General features: G+C 40.1%; 1 protein-coding gene and 1 pseudogene across 1 annotated transcript in view; both read left to right on the top strand.

Annotated features, from left to right (window-relative positions):
* LOC124796152 (transcriptional regulatory protein AlgP-like) overlaps positions 1-20,981 on the top strand; it is a 77,638-nt gene that overhangs the window by 11,793 nt on the left and 44,864 nt on the right. The window lies entirely within an intron of this gene.
* LOC124797096 lies at positions 2,602-2,719 on the top strand (annotated as a pseudogene).

The following is a 20,981-nucleotide window of genomic DNA, read 5'->3' on the forward strand; positions in this document are numbered from 1 at the left end:
ACCTACTGCAACCTACATCCTTCTGAATCTGCTTAGTGTATTCATCTCTTGGTCTCCCTCTACGATTTTTACCCTCCACGCTGCCCTCCAATGCTAAATTTGTGATCCCTTGACGTCTCGAAACATGTCCTACCAACCGATCCCTTCTTCTAGTCAAGTTGTGCCACAAGCTTCTCTTCTCCCCAATCCTATTCAATACCTCCTCATTAGTTATGTGATCTACCCACCTTATCTTCAGCATTCTTCTGTAGCACCACATTTCGAAAGCTTCTATTCTCTTCTTGTCCATACTAGTTATCGTCCATGTTTCACTTCCATACATGGCTACACTCCATACAAATACTTTCAAAAACGACTTCCTGACATTTAAATCTATACTCGATGTTAACAAATTTCTCTTCTTCAGAAACGATTTCCTTGCCATTGCCGGTCTACATTTTATATCCTCTCTACTTCGACCATCATCAGTTATTTTACTCCCTACATAGCAAAACTCCTTTACTACTTTAAGTGTCTCATTTCCTAATCTAATTCCCTCAGCATCACCCGATTTAATTTGACTACATTCCATTATCCTAGTTTTGCTTTTGTTGATGTTCATCTTATATCCTCCTTTCAAGACACTGTCCATTCCGTTCAACTGCTCTTCCAAGTCCTTTGCTGTCTCTGACAGAATTACAAGGTCATCGGCGAACCTCAAAGTTTTTACTTCTTCTCCATGAATTTTAATACCTACTCCAAATTTTTCTTTTGTTTCCTTTACTGCTTGCTCAATATACAGATTGAATAACATCGGGGAAAGGCTACAACCCTGTCTCACTCCTTTCCCAAACACTACTTCCCTTTCATGCCCCTCGACTCTTATAACGGCCATCTGGTTTCTGTACAAATTGTAAATAGCCTTTCGCTCCCTGTATTTTACCCCTGCCACCTTTAGAATGTGAAAGAGAGTATTCCAGTCAACATTGTCAAAAGCTTTCTCTAAGTCTACAAATGCTAGAAACGTAGGTTTGCCTTTTCTTAATCTTTCTTCTAAGATAAGTCGTAAGGTTAGTATTGCCTCACGTATTCCAACATTTCTACGGAATCCAAACTGATCTTCCCCGAGGTCCGCTTCTACCAGATTTTCCATTCGTCTGTAAAGAATTCGCGTTAGTATTTTGCAGCTGTGACTTATTAAACTGATAGTTCGGTGATTTTCACATCTGTCAACACCTGCTTTCTTTGGGATTTGAATTACTATATTCTTCTTGATGTCTAAGGTATTTCACCTGTCTCATACATCTTGCTCACCAGATGGTAGAGTTTCGTCAGGACTGGCTCTCCCAAGGCCGTCAGTAGTTCTAATGGAATGTTGTCTACTCCCGGGACCTTGTTTCGACTCAGGTCTTTCAGTGCTCTGTCAAACTCTTCACGCAGTATCGTATCCCCCATTTCATCTTCATCTACATCCTCTTCCATTTCCATAATATTGTCCTCAAGTACATCGCCCTTGTATAAACCCTCTATATACTCCTTCCACCTTTCTGCCTTCCCTTCTTTGCTTAGAACTTGGTTGCCATGTGAGCTCTTGATATTCATACAAGTGGTTCTCTTCTCTCCAAAGGTCTCTTTAACTTTCCTGTAGGCAGTATCTATCTTACCACTAGTGAGACAAGCCTCTACATCCTTACATTTGTCCTCTAGCCATCCCTGCTTAGCCATTTTGCACTTCCTGTCGATCTCATTTTTGAGACGTTTGTATTCCTTTTTCCCTGCTTCATTTACTACATTTTTGTATTTTCTCCTTTCATCAATTAAATTCAATATTTCTTCTGTTACCCAAGGATTTCTATTAGCCCTCGTCTTTTTACCTACTTGATCGTCTGCTGCTTTCACTACTTCATCCCTCAGAGCTGCCCATTCTTCTTCTACTGTATTTCTTTCCCCCATTCCTGTCAATTGTTCCCTTATGCTCTCCCTGAAACTCTCTACAACCTCTCGTTCTTTCAGTTTATCCAGGTCCCATCTCCTTAAATTCCCACTTTCATATACATAGTTATTACTATTATTATTATTATTATTCTTGATTGTTATAATTATTTTTTGATTGTTATAATTATCATTGTACTACTTTTATAATCTCTATTTTTTCTTTAACATTAATACTGTATAACGTGTTATATGTCCTCAATGTTCTGTAGAAACTGAAATTTGTTGAATCTGAGTATGCCTGGTTAGGTGTAAGAGAGGGCCTGAAGGCCCCAATCTTGCCAGGTAAAATAAATGCATAAATGCATAAATAAATAAATAATGCACGCCGCAGGGCGACCGAGTCGGCGCTACTCTTGAAATATCCGATTTGTAACAGTTCATTGTGTCACTGTGCCGCCAACTGTTGCTCAAATTTCTGCTGCAGATACAGTTCGAAGGGCCAAAGCCATAATTCGAACACGGTAGTCTTCCCTCTCGGTAGTGGCGTGTGGCTGTCCGGAGCCCGATCTTGTTGCGACTGTACATTCCCGAGACCACCGCTGCCAACAACCACATACAGTGGCTACATTTCTGCCAAATCTGTTTGCAGTGTCACAGAAGGAACATGCAACTCCTCGGAGTTCTATTGCCAACGGACTAGCCGCAGTGGAAACACCGGTTCCCGTCAGATCACCGAAGTTAAGCGCTGTCGGGCTGGGCTAGCACTTGGATGGGTGACCATCCGGTCTGCCGAAAGCTGTTGGCAAACAGGGTGCACTCAGTCCTTGTGAGGAAAACTGAGGAGCTACTTGATTGAGAAGTAGCGGCTCCGGTCTCCGAAACTGACATACGGCATAAGGCCGGGAGAGCGGTGTGCTGACCACATGCCCCTCCGTATCCGCATCCAGTGACGCCTGTGGGCTGAGGATGACATGGCGGCCAGTCGGTACCTTTGGGCCATCACGGCCTGTTCGGGAGGAGTTAGTTTAGTATCGGAGTTCTATTACGCGCACTCGTTCAAACTCAGTGAGACGTTCTTGATTGACATCAACTCACCAAGGCGAATCTCGAAGATAACTGACGCTTACGACTGTTACAGCGCGTATTCAAAGTAGACCTCATATGCATCCTCGTAGTGGCGCTACTGTCACCACTCTTATACGACTGGTTCAAAATTTGAATAGACGTCGTCTTTCAGATATAGAAACACGCCCGCCAACTTTCGTTTATGTCGCAAAATTCCTTCTTGGTGTTGCGATTTTTTTTTTCCGTCAGTGTATTTTGATTTTAATAGTGTTGTGTAGCTCAGGTAGCTCAGGTAGCGTCTTGCTGCCGTACCCACTGTTTTGTGCTGTGTTGATAAAGGTAGTAAATTGCTAACGTGTTTAGACGTTCCTACAGCCACACCATGAATAATGTTGCCCCATTTGAAGGTGCATCAAAACAGACAGTTCAACGTTTCTACAAAGGCTTGTTTGTGTACTCCCGGCACCTGCTAGGAGCGTGCATCTCCCATCCATGTACACAGTGGAAGATCGGCGGTCGTAAATAGATTCTAAGAGACATGGATTGCAAACGAGAGTCACATTTTATCAATTATAATAAGTGACTAACCCGACAGGGACTGAACTCTTAAGTGAATATAGCTTCAGCTCATTCTGGTTAGGAGCGAACAATTGGCAAGCGAGCTGCCTGCAGTGGACGCTTGGAGTGGGGTACCTTGCAAAAGGACGGTCTCACGCAGTGACACATAAAACTGAACGACCGGTGGACCAAACAACACAGAGACTGGACAGTAAGTCATTGACGGCGTGTTGTCCTGTACGCCGAGTCGCGATTTCACATCTATTCAAATTTACTCAGTAAATGTCTGAAGATGGCCTTGTAAGCCGAAAACCGGTTAACAATAAAAGTAATATCGTAGAACAAAAGCAAACTGGTGCTGTTCATTTATTATAATGTTTTTCTACTAAGAACCGACGGAAGATTCTGTTAACTGTTCATACAAGTTGACCGATTCCCGTTGCGACTCACTTATATTGTAGCCATAGGACATTACGCACTTTCGTTTTGCGAAATACACAATTTTACATTGTGAACGCTTAAAGCAAGTGCCAATCTTTGCACCATATGTAAGGCTTATCAATATCCGACAGTACATCTCTCCACTTATTTTAATTAGTGTAAACTGTAGGTCCTATTTATTATTATTTATTTCTTTATTTATCATAGTCCACTCTTTGGTGATAACAATGCATTGTTATCTATTAAAGTACATGTTAATGTATTTATTTAGCGAGCGCAGGCATTTGCCTGCAGGAGAAGAGCGACCGTTAGAAATTAATTTTATATATGACGGCGGCGCTATACACTGCCCCATATTTGTAACGTGTGGCCCTCGGCTACGTAATTTCTGGAGATGCTCGCGTAGGTCGAACGAAATACGTAAAAATAAAAAAAAATTTAATGCGCTTTGTTGCTGTTCTACACTTTTAATCTGTTTATTTCTCTTTCCTTTACTTATTTTTCTGTTTTATACATTGAATTTTGTTTAGAGTTTAATTAATACTATTTTTCCTTGTCTTTATTTCTTTCTACTTCTATCACTCTAACATTTAGACGACTACCTACATATAGTTTATCTGTGGCATCTCTTTCCACCCTCAGTCGGGTCTACTGTGACAGAAAAAGAGCCATAGTTTTTCGTTACTTCAAATTTTCTTTTCAGTTATCTTTTCTTCCTACTGCTATTAGTACTGTTAAGAACAGCGTGTATTAATACTGCAGTACCAAACAATAAACTCTTACAATTCCGAAATGTCTGTACTGCTACTACCAGCATCTTGATTTTCCTTCACTGCTACTGCTACTACTATTTCTACTGGCAGTTATGCCGCTAATCCTAACATTATTACTAATATTCCTACTACGATTTCATAGGTAATGTTAGAGGCATTGACCATTAAAAACATTTAAATAGCATACTGCCTCGTGTAGCTGCACTATTCCTCTGTACTGTAGTCATAAATGGATTCATACATCGTCGTCGGCTGATACTCGTATCCGAGTTTTCGTTTCTCTCCAGAGATTTCCTTTGTCACGGTTCAGGCGCGGAAATGTCTTTGATGGCTTAGTTCAAATGGTTCAAATGGTTCTGAGCACTATGGAACTTAACACCTGTGGTCATCAGTCCCCTACAACTTAGAACTACTTAAACCTAACTAACCTAAGGACATCACACACATCCATGCCAGAGGCAGGATTCGAACCTGCGACCGTAGCAGTCGCGCGGTTCCGGACTGCGCGCCTAGAACCGCTAGACCACCGCGGCCGGCGATGGCTTAGTAGTCCAATCCTAGCATGGAACATGCGACCATTGAAATTACAAATGATGGAAGGTGGAGGGTATGGCTTGGCGTCTGTCATTCTCTAGTCTTCGACGTTCCCTCTCAGAGTTCTGAAGAGCATTTGATGCTATTGAGCGCCAGCGACCGCGCGATCTTCTGCTATGGTGGACCAATTACTCGGATCAATGTTCAAGGTTTTTAGATTTTTCTCATACTGATCCTTATAGCGTTTAAGAGGGGCAGCTCGAGGCCTTTTGCCTGTGCTCACTTCACTGTACAACAGGGCTAGGGGAAATAAAGTTAATTGTTGGGTGTTATTACCGGCCACCAGGTTCCACCGTGACAGTTCTAGAATCATTCAAAGGGAGTCTACATTCTGTATCGCAGAAGTACCCGGATCATGCTATATTAGTCGGAGGCGATTTCAACCTACCTAGTATAGACTGGGATGTCTATGGATTCATTACAGGTGGTACAGAGAAGCCGTCGTGTGAATTATTTTTGAACACACAATCCGAAAACTGTCTTGAGCAGCTAAATCGACAGACAACGCGCAATGGAAATATTTTAGATCTGGTAGTCACGAAAAGACCAGACCTCATCCACGGTGTCAGTGTTGAGACAGGGATTAGTGATCATGATGTTGTCATTACGACTACGGTTACGAAAGTTAAAAAGTCAGTCAAGAAGGCTAGGAGAGTATTCTTACCAGAAAGAGCAGATAAGCAGTTTTTAGCATTCCACTTAGTAAATGAATCGAATTCATTTACTTCCGGTACGATGGACGTGGAAGGATTATGGTCAAATTTTAAACACATTGTAAATCACGCATTGGACAAGTATGTGCCGGAAAATGGGTTACGGACGGAAAAGACCCACCGTGGTTTAACAGGGCAATTCGGAGAATGCTCAGGAAGCAAAGGCAGTTGCACTCGCGGTACAAGAAAGATCAGGAGAATGAGGACAGGCAAAAGTTAGTAGAGATTCATGCTGCTGTAAAAAGAGCGATGCGCGAAGCATACAACCACTACCACCGTCATACCTTAGCAAAAGATCTTACTGAAAACCCAAGGAAATTCTGATCTTAAGTAAAATCGGTAAGCGGGTCGAAGCTTCCATCCAGTCAATGGAAGACAACAAAACGAAAGCTGAAATTTTAAATTTAGCATTTGAGAAATCTTTCATGCAGGAGGATCGTACAGAGTCTCGTACAGATTCCCGTATGGAGGACATAGTGATAGACATCCCTGGGATTGTGAAGCAGCTGAATGGGTTGAAAATAAACAAATCGCCAGGTCCTGATGGGATACCAATTCGGTTTTACGGAGAGTAAGTACCCTACTGCATTGACTCCTTACTTAGCTTGCATTTATCGCGAATCTCTTGCCCAACGTAGAGTCCCGAGAGTCTGGAAAAAAGCGCAGGTGACGCCTGTATATAAGAAGGGTAGAAGGACGGATCCTCAAAATTACAGACCAATATCCTTAAAATCGGTTTGTTGCAGGATTCTCGAACATATTCTCAGTTCGAATATAATCAGTTTGCTTGAGACAGAGAAGTTGCTGTCCATGCATCAACACGGCTTTAGAAAGCAACGCTCCTGCGAAACGCAACTCCCCCTTTTTTCACATGATATCTTGCGAACCATGGATGAAGGGTATCAGACGGATGGCATATTCCTTGACTTCCGGAAAGCGTTTGACTCGGTGCCCCACTGCAGACTCCTAACTAAGGTACGAGCATATGGGATTGGTTCCCAAGTATGTGAGTAGCTCGAAGACTTCTTAAGCAATAGAATCCAGTACGTTGTCCTCGATGGTGAGTGTTCATCGGAGGTGAAGGTATCATCTGGAGTGCCCCAGGGAACTGTGGTAGGTCCGCTGTTGTTTTCTATCTACATAAATGATCTTTTGGATAGGGTGGATAGCAATGTGCGACTTTTCGCTGATGATGCAGAGGTGTACGGGAAGGTGTCGTCGTTGAGTGACTGTAGCAGGATACAAGATGACTTGGACAGGATTTGTGATTGGTGTAAAGAATGGCAGCTAACTCTAAATATAGATAAATGTAAATTAATGCAGATGAATAGGAAAAAGAAACCCGTAATGCTTGAATATTCCATTAGTAGTGTAGCACTTGACACAGTCACGTCGATTAAATATTTGGGCGTAACATTGCAGAGCGATATGAAGTGGGACAAGCATGTGGGGAAGGCGGATAGTCATCTTCGGTTCATTGGTAGAATTTTGAGAAGATGTGGTTCATCTGTAAAGGAGACCGCATGTAAAACACTAATACGACCTATTCTTGAGTACTGCTCGAGCGTTTGGGATCCCTGTCAGGTCGGATTGAGGGAGGACATAGAAGCAATTCAGAGGCGGGCTGCTAGATTTGTTACTGTTAGGTTTGATCATCACGTGAGTGTTATGGAAATGCTTCAGGAACTCGGGTGGGAGTCTCTAGAGGAAAGGAGGCGTTCTTTTCGTGAATCACTACTGAGGAAAGTTAGAGAACTAGCATTTGGGGCTGACTGCAGTACAATTTTACTGCCGCCAACTTACATTTCACGGAAAGACCACAAAGATAAGAGAGATTAGGGCTCGTACAGAGGCATATAGGCAGTAATTTTCCCTCGTTCTGTTTGGGAGTGGAACAGGGAGAGAAGATGCTAGTTGTGTACGAGGTACCCTCCGCCACGAACGGTATGGTGGATTGCGGAGTATGTATGTAGATGTAGATGTAGATGACGGGGAAGGCTGTCATCTCTCATCCTCTGGACATGCACAACCCATCTTAGTTGGTGCTATAGCGTCCCCAGTGAGGTAATAAGAAAACACTTAAAAAAACAATATTTATAAAGAAGAGACACTAAAAAAATGAGTAATATATATATATATATATATATATATATATATATATATATATATATATAATGTACCCATAAAATAATAGTTTCTCTGTGTAAGTTTCGAGTGCAAAGAAATATAACAAATTGATCTAAAGAGACGACAAGATACGCTTTTTTGTTAATTTTTTAGTCGTCTTCACTTCTTCTCTTGTCTTGATTGCGTGTAGACGGACATCTTGCGAGTGCTGGCAAATGTAAGCATATTTGTACTAATTAAGCAGGTAATATATTGATTTAATATCATTGTTCACTTTTAATTTGTAAGAGGTGACCTCGATTTCATGTCCGCCTTCCTTTGAATTAACCTGCTTTCAAGTAGTTTACAGTTCAACAATCGCAGCGACCGATGCAGCCAACGGCGCCATTACGTGGCGATATTAACTTATAAAAAATTAGCGGAAGCGAAGAACTCGCCCGCTATTAACATAATATTCATTTTTCTCCACAGCCGCACGAAGTTGCAGAAAATACGTAGCTTTAAGATTATTATTTTCAGTACCATAGCCGACAGCCAGAGCCAGGACTCCGACTACAATACAATGGTTAACGGAGGTAATAAAAAAATACTCTTGCACGTGTGTGGGCCCTAATTGTAATTAACAACAAAAGATTTTTTGCTTTAAAGTGAACTGACTAGCCGTGGAAATTAGTATGAAAAGTTTATTCCATTGTTCAACTTATATGCTCATGTTTTAAAATTCAGCGAGTCTAACATTCATTAACGTAACAAATAATTTAAGATTAATATTGTTAAAAAGGAGAACTTCAAAAAAGCATTTAATTGTAAATCAAAATTAAAATGAAATATTTTTATTAAGGCCCACCACGTAAGTCGGCAACAATCAAAATAAATAAATAATAATAATAGTAATATATTAAATTACGACGGGCGAAGGACGCGAGAGTGCCCGATAATGAGAGCTTCTGTACTATTCATTTTTGCTTTCTCAGGAACGGTGGTATTTGATATGAAGTGATCCCATTTCAGGTTTATGATGTATTTTAATGGTACATTTGCATGCTGAGCTTTTATTAGCAGAAGTAATGAAACAAAGAAATAATTTGAGCCATAGATATAGTCCACGGCTGTATAAATTATGCAGCAGCTGGAAACATTTGAAGATTTTTGATCGTCAGATTATTGGCAGAATAAGAGGCACCATTTGTTTTCTAGGTCTTGTCTATATCGGACTATTTTGACACACCACCATTAATACTACATTATTTTATTAATACATTCACGAGTTGCAACCAAATGGCACTCGTAATTGCACAATGCAAGTCTCAATGTAAGTGACGTAATTTAATTGTGATACATTTCGGAATATAGTGTTATTACTAACCTATGTATGTTTTATTTTGTCCTTAGTCATTGTAAGATTGTTGGGTGACTTGGCATGGCAATAGGTTCCGTACTTCTAAGTAAACATTCGTCCAGCTCGATCCACCGTCATCTTCGGGTGCTGCCGGTCTTAAACACAGAGAGAAGAAACACGGTTAAAAGTACAAGAACGGACATTTAACAAAAATGCCATGCTCAAGCGCGGAGAGTTTGTATGGAACATATTTTACCAATGCGTAAACTTAATTGATCCTATAATGTCTCGATCCAGATACGAACGAGCTAAAATTAAAGTTTCTGAGCTTCTGTTGGTTGAAGCGTTCTAGATTCTTCAGATCGCGGTGGTATAATGTCCAGGTTTCGCAACCATAGGGCAGCGTTGAGATGACAACAGCTTTATACACCATCAGAATGGTGTATAAAGCTGTTAGGTCTTTATTCAGGAAGACACGTTTTCTAAGACGACCAGATGCTACATGGCCAGCAAGTACTCTGTTCTCCACGTCTTTTATAGGTGAGCAATTAGATGACAATATGCTTCCTAGATAAAGGAATGGTCCACTTGTTCCAAGGGTGTATCAGAAATGGATATGCTGAAATAGGGAAGGGAAGAGCCAGGAGCTGGCTGTGTGAGCACCTTTGTCTTTTTAATATTGATTGAAAGACCAAAGCGTTTCCCTGCTTTGCTGAACTCTGCAGGAATGAGCTGAAAAGGCAATGTATTCTGCATACTGCAGGTCTGTTAAATGAGTGATACTAGTGAACTTTTTTGATTGGAGTCTGGATTGGTTAAATAATCCTCCATCGAACCTGTACTTTAGTTGCAACCCAGCGTTGTTCACAGATATCTCAAGCATAGCTGCCAGGTACAAGCAAATAATGTTGGTGCAAGAACGTATCCTTGTTTGAGCCCACTCGTTATTGGGAATTCATTAGATGTTTCATTCTGACAGATGACCTGTCCAGCCATGTCACCATGGAGAACCTTCATCAGTAAACACACACACACAGTTTACGACCCCTTCATTCCTCCGTCACTGGACAAGCAATCATAGACCTACGGGGCTTCGTTTTCGTTCCATATGGTCGTTTCGTTCGTCTCTCTAGCGGTATCTGTTGGCTATAGTTTCATCTTGTTTCTTCCGACACATCAACAGCTTCAAGACTTAGCTATCAAGGTCTTATTTTGCTCTAATTATGTCATAAACAGTTTTATGTCTTGTCGCCTGATAGTAGTCCTCCCTGTAACTTCAGCTAGGGGCCGATTTCACCACAGTCATGTCCACCCCGATAGCTGAATGGCCAGCGTGACGGACTGCCGTCGTAAGAGGCCCAGGTTCGATTCCCGGAAGGGGCGGGGGTTTTTCTCCGCTCAGGGACTGGGTGTTGTGTTGTCTTCATCATCATTTCATCCCCATGCGGCGCGCATGTCGCCCAACGTGATGTCGCATGTAATAATACCGGCACCAAAGCGGCCGGACCAGCCCCACAAGGGGCCTCCCGGCCAATGACGCCAAACGCTCATTTCCATTTTACCACAGACATAACTGGTCGTTGCTCTCTTGCCAATTTTATTAAGATATGTAGCATGTGGCCCACGTCTGATAAGGTAGTGGAACAGTCTCCTACTTGGCTCAAAATGTGTTCTCTGAAACGTTTCGTTTACAATAGAAAGAAATTGAAAGGTTATCCTTTCTGCGTCGGAGAATTCCATCTCTACCGCCACTCTGAAAATATTAAATCCTTTCGATAATACTGCTGAAGCTGAAGAAATGAATTAAAATTTGTTCTGCAGCCAGGACTTGAATCCAAGTCTCCTTGGCAAGGGTGAAAGCCTCCTTTTTACTGTATGACATTAATTTATTGTCCAGCATCTGCATTTTTTAAAAAAGAATAACAGCCAGTTCTTCCACATGAAAGTGATTACTAATTTTATTACTCGTCAGTCATTTGTAGTGTATCATACAATAAAGTGACAATAAACGTAAAAATTAAATTTATTGTATCCATCTGTATATTACAATTCTCTGAATATCTATAACATTTTATAAATGGAAGGAATCTTTTTCCTCCAGGCCGGAATCGAACCAGTGACCTATGGATTTCTGTGAGTTCTCCTCTACAGTCCACCGGTCTATCAACTTTACTTTTTTTTTATTCAGAAATAGTAACAACAACATTATGAAATTGCTTATTATAGTGACATAGGCCTAGAGATAATCTTCTACATTACTGGAAGCCTTTGCGAAAACAAAACATTTCTTGAAAGTGACGTTCGTCGTTTGATCGTACGTGTTTGTCATAGATCAGATTTTCTATCGTTTTCCCGTGTTCTGAAACGCATCATCGAAAATCGGAGATCAGATAACGGTTCTTCTGAGAAGTTGGCGTATGTACCATAGTAAGCGTTGATGCGTAGTAGCTTGTGGAACTGGTCGGGGATTCCAAAAACCTCCTTCGCTCCTTTCTTTACTGGACAGTAAGTAAAATACGTGTCCCTATGCGGCGGGGCGGGGTTTGTCGTCGTTACTCGATCGTACAGTCTCCCTCATTTATTGTTCATCTGTCTCAGTATGGCTTCCTTGCGACGTCCCTTCACTCTGTGGTAGGAGATGCTCACTAGGCCGTGTAAAGCAGCGTTGATGAAACCAATCTCCGGAACTATATGAGATAAAAATCTGAAATTTTTACAAGATCCGTTACTTAATAACAAAATATGGTATACCAAATTTGAACAATATCGGACGATAATTACTTTGGTTTATTTAGATTCGTAAGGGGTATGAATTTACGTTCCTACTAGTTGTTACTTAAGACCCTTCTTACGGTTAGTAGCGTCAGCTGCGCTGTGAGTCATAGCAAAGACACAATCCTGCAACCACCGTGATACACAGCTGCATGCTTTATTGGAATGACTGTTATCCCGTAATAAATTGCTACGTTACACACCCCCTAAGAACCTAAGATTACTCTTGAGTGTATTTGAGGTTTTTACAAGGGCAATGTTATTACTTAACTCTTTAATTACACCGACACATTTAACTACGGGATGTTTAATGAAAATTGGTTTCAACTGAGAATTTTCCTAACAAAATACCCAATATACATTGCAATTTTATACACTGTTACTTAAATTGCAAAGGCTTGGACTTGATAGCGAATAACAAAATTAATTTACAAAATTTCCTCCTTTCTCCAGAAAACATATCTTTTTTTACAAAATTACGCATTTTAATATTTTTCCACAAAAATTTATGTAACAAACCATTTACATCAGTACATATTCAAGCTTCGCTTTATCAAATACATCGGTTTTCTCTTCATAGTTGCTATTTTTTCTCTGATTGACAACGATATGTTATTTGCAGTTCCACAGACAAGTTGATGTTCATCTGTGTCAATCAGGTTGCAAGTGGTACACAAAGGGTAATCCGCCAGACGAATGGAATGTAGTCTGAAGTTCACTGGGAATTTCCTATGCACAAAATAATACCACAATGACGGCACTTGTATTGGCAAATGCGGGTGGTCTATGTTCCTCCAGATATCATGCCAAGAGTGACCGACGTATTTTTGTTCTATGATGTTCTTGGTCTGAAAGTTCATTCAGTTTTGGTACATTTTCTTGACTTCGATGACATCTTTCTCTGGTGTTCCCAGTCTAATGTAGCTGTATTCTGCCGGCCTAGGTGGCCGAGCGGTTCTAGGCACTACAGTCTGGAACCGCGCCATCGCTACTGCCGCAGGTTCGAATCTTGCCTCGGGCATGGATGTGTGTGATGTGCATAGGTTAGTTAGCTCTAAGTATCTCTAAGTTCCAGGGGACTGATGACCTTAGAAGTTAATTCCAATAGTGCTCAGAGCCATTTTGAGCTATATTCTACGAAGAAATGTTTTAGGTGGTAAATATTAGAACAAATAAGCCCTCGGTCACAAATATTAAGTCAAATTTGACGAGGTTTCGACGCTACTATGAGTGTCGTCTTCAGAATTAAATTAACTGTTCTAAAACCTATTAGGTACATAATACATTGATAAAATTAACGTTTGTACTGACTGGAAAGAGATGCAGTACTTACAAGTAACATTTAAAAAAAATCTAAGCCGGAAAGGCGACGTCATGAAAAGTTGTAAATAAGATGGCGAGCCGCTAAGGGCTGCTCGTACTTGAGTGAACAAGGGTTGCAACAAGACCCTTGTAAGTACTGCATCTCTTTCCAGTGAGTACAAACTTTAATTTTATTAATGTAGTATATACCTAATATGTTTTAGAACAGTTAATTTAATTCTGAAGACGATGTTCATAGTAGCGTCGATACCTGGTCAATTTTGACTTAATATTTGTGACCGAGGGCTTATCTGTTCTCATATAATTATTAAACGGTGTAAAGTTGATGCATTAAGTCGTTCTGAAAGCGGTGCTGATATTCAAGACAATAAAAGCGGGTTAAAAGCTGTGAGCTATCTGGGGAAGTTAACCTTGAATTACTGAGCAACTGTTTCACCAGGTATCCAGTCTAGCTTACCAAATTCCCAACCAGAATAACATTAACTATAATATTTTAGTAGTCATCTTACGACAACCATTGATATATATATAAAAAGAGAATTTAAATAAAAGAAATAAAAGAGTTTATATTGGGACATTTATTTTAACATTGATCATTGTTCCGTTAAAGTTTCAGCATACTTAACTTCATTCATAACTAAACTGGTGCCTTATTTAGGATTATGAAAATGTGAGTTTGTAATCTTACGGAACACATCAAACATGGAGCCAAGATTGGAAGACTGCATACAACACTGCATTCATAAAATAACACACGAAGAATGTTGAAACATATGCAAGAGGAAATTAACCACAACCAACCGATTCAATTTTCACCCAAAGAAGTTATGTTCGTAGCTCAATCCTGTCTGTCATGAAATTACCACACACTGGTATACTAAATTCATACAGGGTGTTTCAAAAATGACCGGTATATTTGAAACGGCAATAAAAACTAAACGAGCAGCGATAGAAATACACCGTTTGTTGCAATATGCTTGGGACAACAGTACATTTTCAGGCAGACAAACTTTCGAAATTACAGTAGTTACAATTTTCAACAACAGATGGCGCTGCGGTCTGGGAAACTCTACAGTACGATATTTTCCACATATCCACCATGCGTAGCAATAATATGGCGTAGTCTCTGAATGAAATTACCCGAAACCTTTGACAACGTGTCTGGCGGAATGGCTTCACATGCAGATGAGATGTACTGCTTCAGCTGTTCAATTGTTTCTGGATTCTGGCGGTACACCTGGTCTTTCAAGTGTCCTCACGGAAAGAAGTCACAGGGGTTCATGTCTGGCGAATAGGGATCATCGAAATATTCATTCAGGAAATTAAAGACGTCGGCCGTGCGATGTGGCCGGGCATCTTCTTGCATAAACCACGAGGTGTTCGCAGTGTCGTCTAAGGCAGTTTGTACCGCCACAAATTCACGAAGAATGTCCAGATAGCGTGATGCAGTAATCGTTTCGGATCTGAAAAATGGGCCAATGATTCCTTTGGAAGAAATGGCGGCCCAGATTACAAACTCACATTTTCACAATCCTAAATAAGGCACCAGTTTAGTTGTGAATGAAGTTAAATATGCTGAAACTTTAACGGAACAATGATCAATGTTAAAATAAATGTCCAAATATAAACTCTTTTATTTCTTTTATTTAAATTCTCTTTTTATATATATATCAATGGTTGTCGTAAGATGACTACTAAAATATTATAGTTAATGTTATTCTGGTTGGGAATTTGGTAAGCTAGACTGGATACCTGGTGAAACAGTTGCTCAGTAATTCAAGGTTAACTTCCCCAGATAGCTCACAGCTTTTAACCCGCTTTTATTGAGGATGCAGGGACGATGGGACTGCAACATGGGGCTTTTCGGTTCCCCATATGCGCCAGTTCTGTTTATTGACGAAGCCGTCCAGGTAAAAACAAGCTTCGTCAGTAAACCAAATGCTGCCCACATGCATATCGCCGTCATCAATCCTGTGCACTATATCGTTAGCGAATGTCTCTCGTGCAGCAATGGTAGCGGCGCTGAGGGGTTGCCACGTTTGAATTTTGTATGGATAGAGGTGTAAACTCTGGCGCATGAGACGATACGTGGACGTTGGCGTCATTTGGACCGCAGCTGCAACACGGCGAACGGAAACCCGAGGCCGCTGTTGGATCACCTGCTGCACTAGCTGCGTGTTGCCCTCTGTGGTTGCCGTACGCGGTCGCCCTACCTTTCCAGCACGTTCATCCGTCACGTTCCCAGTCCGTTGAAATTTTTCAAACAGATCCTTTATTGTATCGCTTTTCGGTCCTTTGGTTACATTAAACTTCCGTTGAAAACTTCGTCTTGTTGCAACAACACTGTGTTCTAGGCGGTGGAATTCCAACACCAGAAAAATCCTCTGTTCTTAGGAATAAACCATGTTGTCTACAGCACACTTGCACATTGTGAACAGCACACGCTTACAGCAGAAACACGACGTACAGAATGGCGCACCCACAGACTGCGTTGTCTTCTATATCTTTCACATCACTTGCAGCGCTATCTGTTGTTGAAAATTGTAACTACTGTAATTTCGAAAGTTTGTCCGCCTGAAAATGTACTGTTGTCCCAAGCATATTGCAACAAACGGTGTATTTCTATCGCTGCTCGTTTAGTTTTTATTGCCGTTTCAAATATACCGGTCATTTTTGAAACACCCTGTACTAACTCTCCGTGAAATCTTCCCGAAAAGAATAGCTGAGGGCTGGCTACTTTGATGATCACACCACATGCCTCACGTGGTCAACTTGGTTTGCACAAAGAGTGTAACTCCACAATAATTTTGATAATTAAAATAAATTACATCGAAACGCAATTTACAATAGAAAAACCTCGAACTGGTTACTATCGTCTTACTATTAACCTGATGGGTCAAACAATTGTATAAGCACGTGGTACTGGTCTCACAAAGTACACCCCACGTGGGTTGAACATAAAGAAAAGTTGCTATATTGAAAAATATTGTCAAGACGAGACGTTATAATCTCATGCACATTCGTATTTAAGATCGATGATCTTCGATTTACGGATCATCAACACGTGGTTCCACTTAACTGACAAAGTAGTGACAAAGCAACTACTGGAAGATATTCTGAACTTCATACTCGAATTACACTGTGTTGCAATTTAAGATAACATAAGATATTTTAGATCTAAACCTGAAATAAAGGTGATTAAATTTTCAGTTAGGCTGAGCTTAAGAAATCCATTGTCCTACGGACTTAGCAGAGACGCGCTCAGCCAGAGATCTTAAAACTTCAGACGCTAGCCGTGGACAGACTGCCGTGGGCCCCCCTTGAAGGTGCCTCACAGATACAAACGGAAGTAACCAGAGAGACAGCTTCCTATACCAACATGACAAGGGACAGACAGGACCATACCAAGAATAGAAACCTCTTTGCTTTTAGAAAGCGTAGCTACCTGTTCCGACGTTGGTCCTACTGTTCTCTAGCAGACAGGCTTGTCTGCTACCATCAAGCATGCAACTAGAAATACATTTGCTCATTCATCCTTTCACACAGAAGAGAAGGGGGATGACAGTATCTTATCATATACACTATATAAAAGAAAGCGCATGTAGGTTCCATATGAGACTGTGTGACATGAATTAAATATAAACTGTGTTTTAAAGTGTGGTAGTGTGACAGATAGTTCTTGTTTATGTGTGAAAGTAACACGTTCCACTGCTCAGTCTCCTCCCAGTTAGAGTCAGGAACACCACAGTAAATTTAGAAGTGGAATTAATGCCGTAAATGACAACAGATTTAAGAAATTAACATGAAAGGAATCCAACAGAGACCTTTCATAACCCCAACGCTCTGGGAAAAGACTGTGCAGGGAATTTTCTGGCCATCCTAGGACATTCCTAAGCAGGTGTCTCACACCCAACTTTAACCAAAAAATGTAAAGAAAAAGCAAAAGGACACCAGCTATTTGCTAAAACACAATAATTTCATCTTTGGAATCTAACAATTTCAAAGAGAAAAAAAAGCAATCTATGACACCTATTTAAAAGATAGTGTAGACCTAATTTGGTCAGCAAGTAAAAACAATGGTCCCTCTATCATTAATATGAAAACAATTTCTGGTTGTTACCTTTATGGAGTTCACCAGTATTTGCTCATTGCAAGAGCCAACTGATCACAGGAAAATTTATGATTGTTTACTAATAAGTAAAATGTATGAAAATACCAAAGGTGCCACAGCAATTAAAAAAACATGAAAATAACATCAGTATTATAAAGCAGAACATTACAATGCACAATCCGCAAAAGTGAAAGAAAAATAAAATGATAATAAGAGAAAAAACACGTTTTACTATGTGGTTATCACAAAAAAATCTATATCTTGTAAAACTAATAATTTGTAGAATTTAAATAACTTTGTGGCACTAATTTAATCACTCTACTATATTTCAGTTAGTTAGCAAACAATGATCACTGTGTTGTTATACTGAAACTACAATTAATTATGTGATTGTTACCCTTATGGGGTTCCTCACTACAAATATGCCCCATGCAAAGGCTAATCGATCACAGTCCAATGAGAATGAATAGCTGTCTGACTGATAAACGAAGCAATGCCACAGGAACGAATTTACGAAACAAGATATCACAAATCTACTACATCACACAAAAACAAACATTGATAAATAAAACAGCTCTAAAAGTACAACAGTCAACGTCTAAAAAAAAACACCAATAAATAAAACACCTGCAAAATACAAGAGACAATGTCTAAAAAAAACATAAATAGAACACCTGCAAAATAGAAGAGACAGTCTAATAAAAAAAAACACCAATAAATTGAACCCCTGCAAAATACACGAGTCAAAGTTTCTCTGAAAGGAACACACATATATGCATTGGACTAAGAACCGTATAATCACTGTTCACTGGCACACTCAGTAGTTCAACTGTTCCGTGGCACAACATAAGGGGGGCGAGGGGGGGCGGGGACTCGTCGCTGCAGCTGTCAGTAGGGGTTTTTGTCCATCTGTTGTGTGCAATCCCGCCGTCTCTACCCTCTCATGAAGTTTCTCTTAGTGGCCCGTGTCACATACATCTCGATTTGGTACCATGTTTGTGTTGTCAAATTCGTGCAGTATCCTCGTTTGACACGCCTGGTTGATATTCCTGGGCAAGGATGACACTTAGTGGCTCTTCTTTGTGCCACTCTTAGCAACCAGAGAACACCGAACCATGATTTACTGTCGCTTGACAATGAGCTTCCGACAGGAAATGTTGACAGACGTCGTTGACGTCTGCAAGTTTCCCTGGATAGTACCTGTCAAAAGGATCCACACCCCTTTATCCCCTGTCTTCTGTCGTTTCACCGCGGCCGTCTTGTCACGGTCGAGTGCGTGTGGTGCGTTGCCAGCAGATGGATTTCCGCACGGTAGATCGCTCGGCCATCTCAGGTCATCGTCTCCAAGAAGGGTCGCACTGGTGCGGCCGGCCATTAGCTCCGGGTGCAAGGGAAAGTGTTTACCCCGCACTCCAGAAGTGGCCCGGCTGACTGTGTGTCCTGCTGGGAAACCCACCTGTTTACAACTAGTCGTCCTCTTCGCTGCTCCCGCTGTCTCGTAAGAGTTTAGCCGGTTCACTTTCACATTCTCAACTGCATTCACAGAAACTGGTCATCATAGTTATGTGATTACAAAATATCATACATAATACCGCTTATTATTTTCACAATTTTTAAGAACAAAAGTGAGACTTAATTTTTTTTTTTTTTTTTTGCAAATAAAATGGTTACGTGAATTGACAATATAAAAATAAAAGTTGAATGACTTGACAATATAAAAAAATAAAAGTGAAATGACTTGACAGTATAAAAATAAATGTTAAATGAACTGACAATATAATATCTAAATCCACATCACTAATGTGATATGTTTCAAATTTAAACAATTCACATCCGTTTTAATAAATCAAACGCTACTTATTAATTCACTAAAATTAATAGGATTATGCCTTGTGCAAGTATGGGTCAGGGCAGCATAGGGTTTACATGTTATTTACACACACACATGCACACCTGTTGTCTATTCTACAAACTAACTACCCATAAACATGAATTACTCAGAATTTTACTTAAATCCACTACTAGTTAATCCAACAAGCTACTTCAATGCTACTTCAACACAGCGTTTATACCACTACAACATTGTTCTAATTTGTCTTCTTCTTGACGCTCACGGCATATGTCTTGTCACATGATAAATATAGAGAAACTTTCCTTAAACATACATAACAAAAAGAACAATGGTTATTACACGCCAAAACATTTATACCAGGTGACACACCTGATAAGAGACTCGCAATTATACATTTATCATACTCATACGTTTATACATAAAAAAGTAAGACAATTTCATCTAAAATTACGTTATCACAAGAATTAATCACACAGATGACTCTGAGAAGGGTAAAAATATTTTCATCATACAGGTTATACTATATTTTCTTACCCATTTTGCTCCAATTTCGTTCCTTCTTTAAGTTACCTTTCGCTCCCAAATCAGTTATTTCGCCTGTGGTGGTTATTCTGGATTCATTTCTCATGAATGGCAAAATTGTGGTCTCCTCTATTCTGTAAAACTGTTTCATCTTAACATCCTACTCAACTTACAACTGGCACAAGAGATCCGAATCCTCCTGTAGTTTAAATGACAAATGTTTTACTTCATCCTTATTACATTAAACTAAGCTTTCCTTCGGTCCCATAATCAAAATTATTTAATCTTCCTCTACCTTCAAGAGGGAAATTTCTTCAGTTCAACTCATATAGGCTGCAATGCATCCCGCACCAGCGAAAACAGTAAGCTGTAATGCTCACAGCATCAGCAAACACATAAACGTCACTTTTCTAGGACAAGTATTAATGCAGAATAATTTTTCAGGCTCTGGCTCAAGATCAATCAAGACTACGAAAAGGTTCCACATTTCTGCTCCATTCTCCATTTGCTGGAAAACTGCTCGTCATTTGACTACCATAATAATATTTCAGGGCCACGTAAATTAAACAAACCACAATTCTTCTTTCACCTTGAAGGGAATCAATCCACTTGCGAAATCCACAGATAGCACTTTACATACTCACCTGTAAAAAACAAAACAGACATATATCATCAATATTGACATATCATCGCATATTGGGAAGCCATTGGTTAAAAAATCGTATTATTGCATCCTGTTTTCAAAACTCTAAACTTACTCATTCCTTTCTCAGAGTTCTCCCATCTTAAAATATTCATACAGCACGCATACTATAGTAAGAGATCCCCATTTATACTGACAGATATAGAATAGTAATAGATAGATAGTAGCACTGAA

This window comes from Schistocerca piceifrons, chromosome 4 (assembly GCF_021461385.2).
Source record: "Schistocerca piceifrons isolate TAMUIC-IGC-003096 chromosome 4, iqSchPice1.1, whole genome shotgun sequence".
NCBI lineage: Eukaryota > Metazoa > Arthropoda > Insecta > Orthoptera > Acrididae > Schistocerca > Schistocerca piceifrons.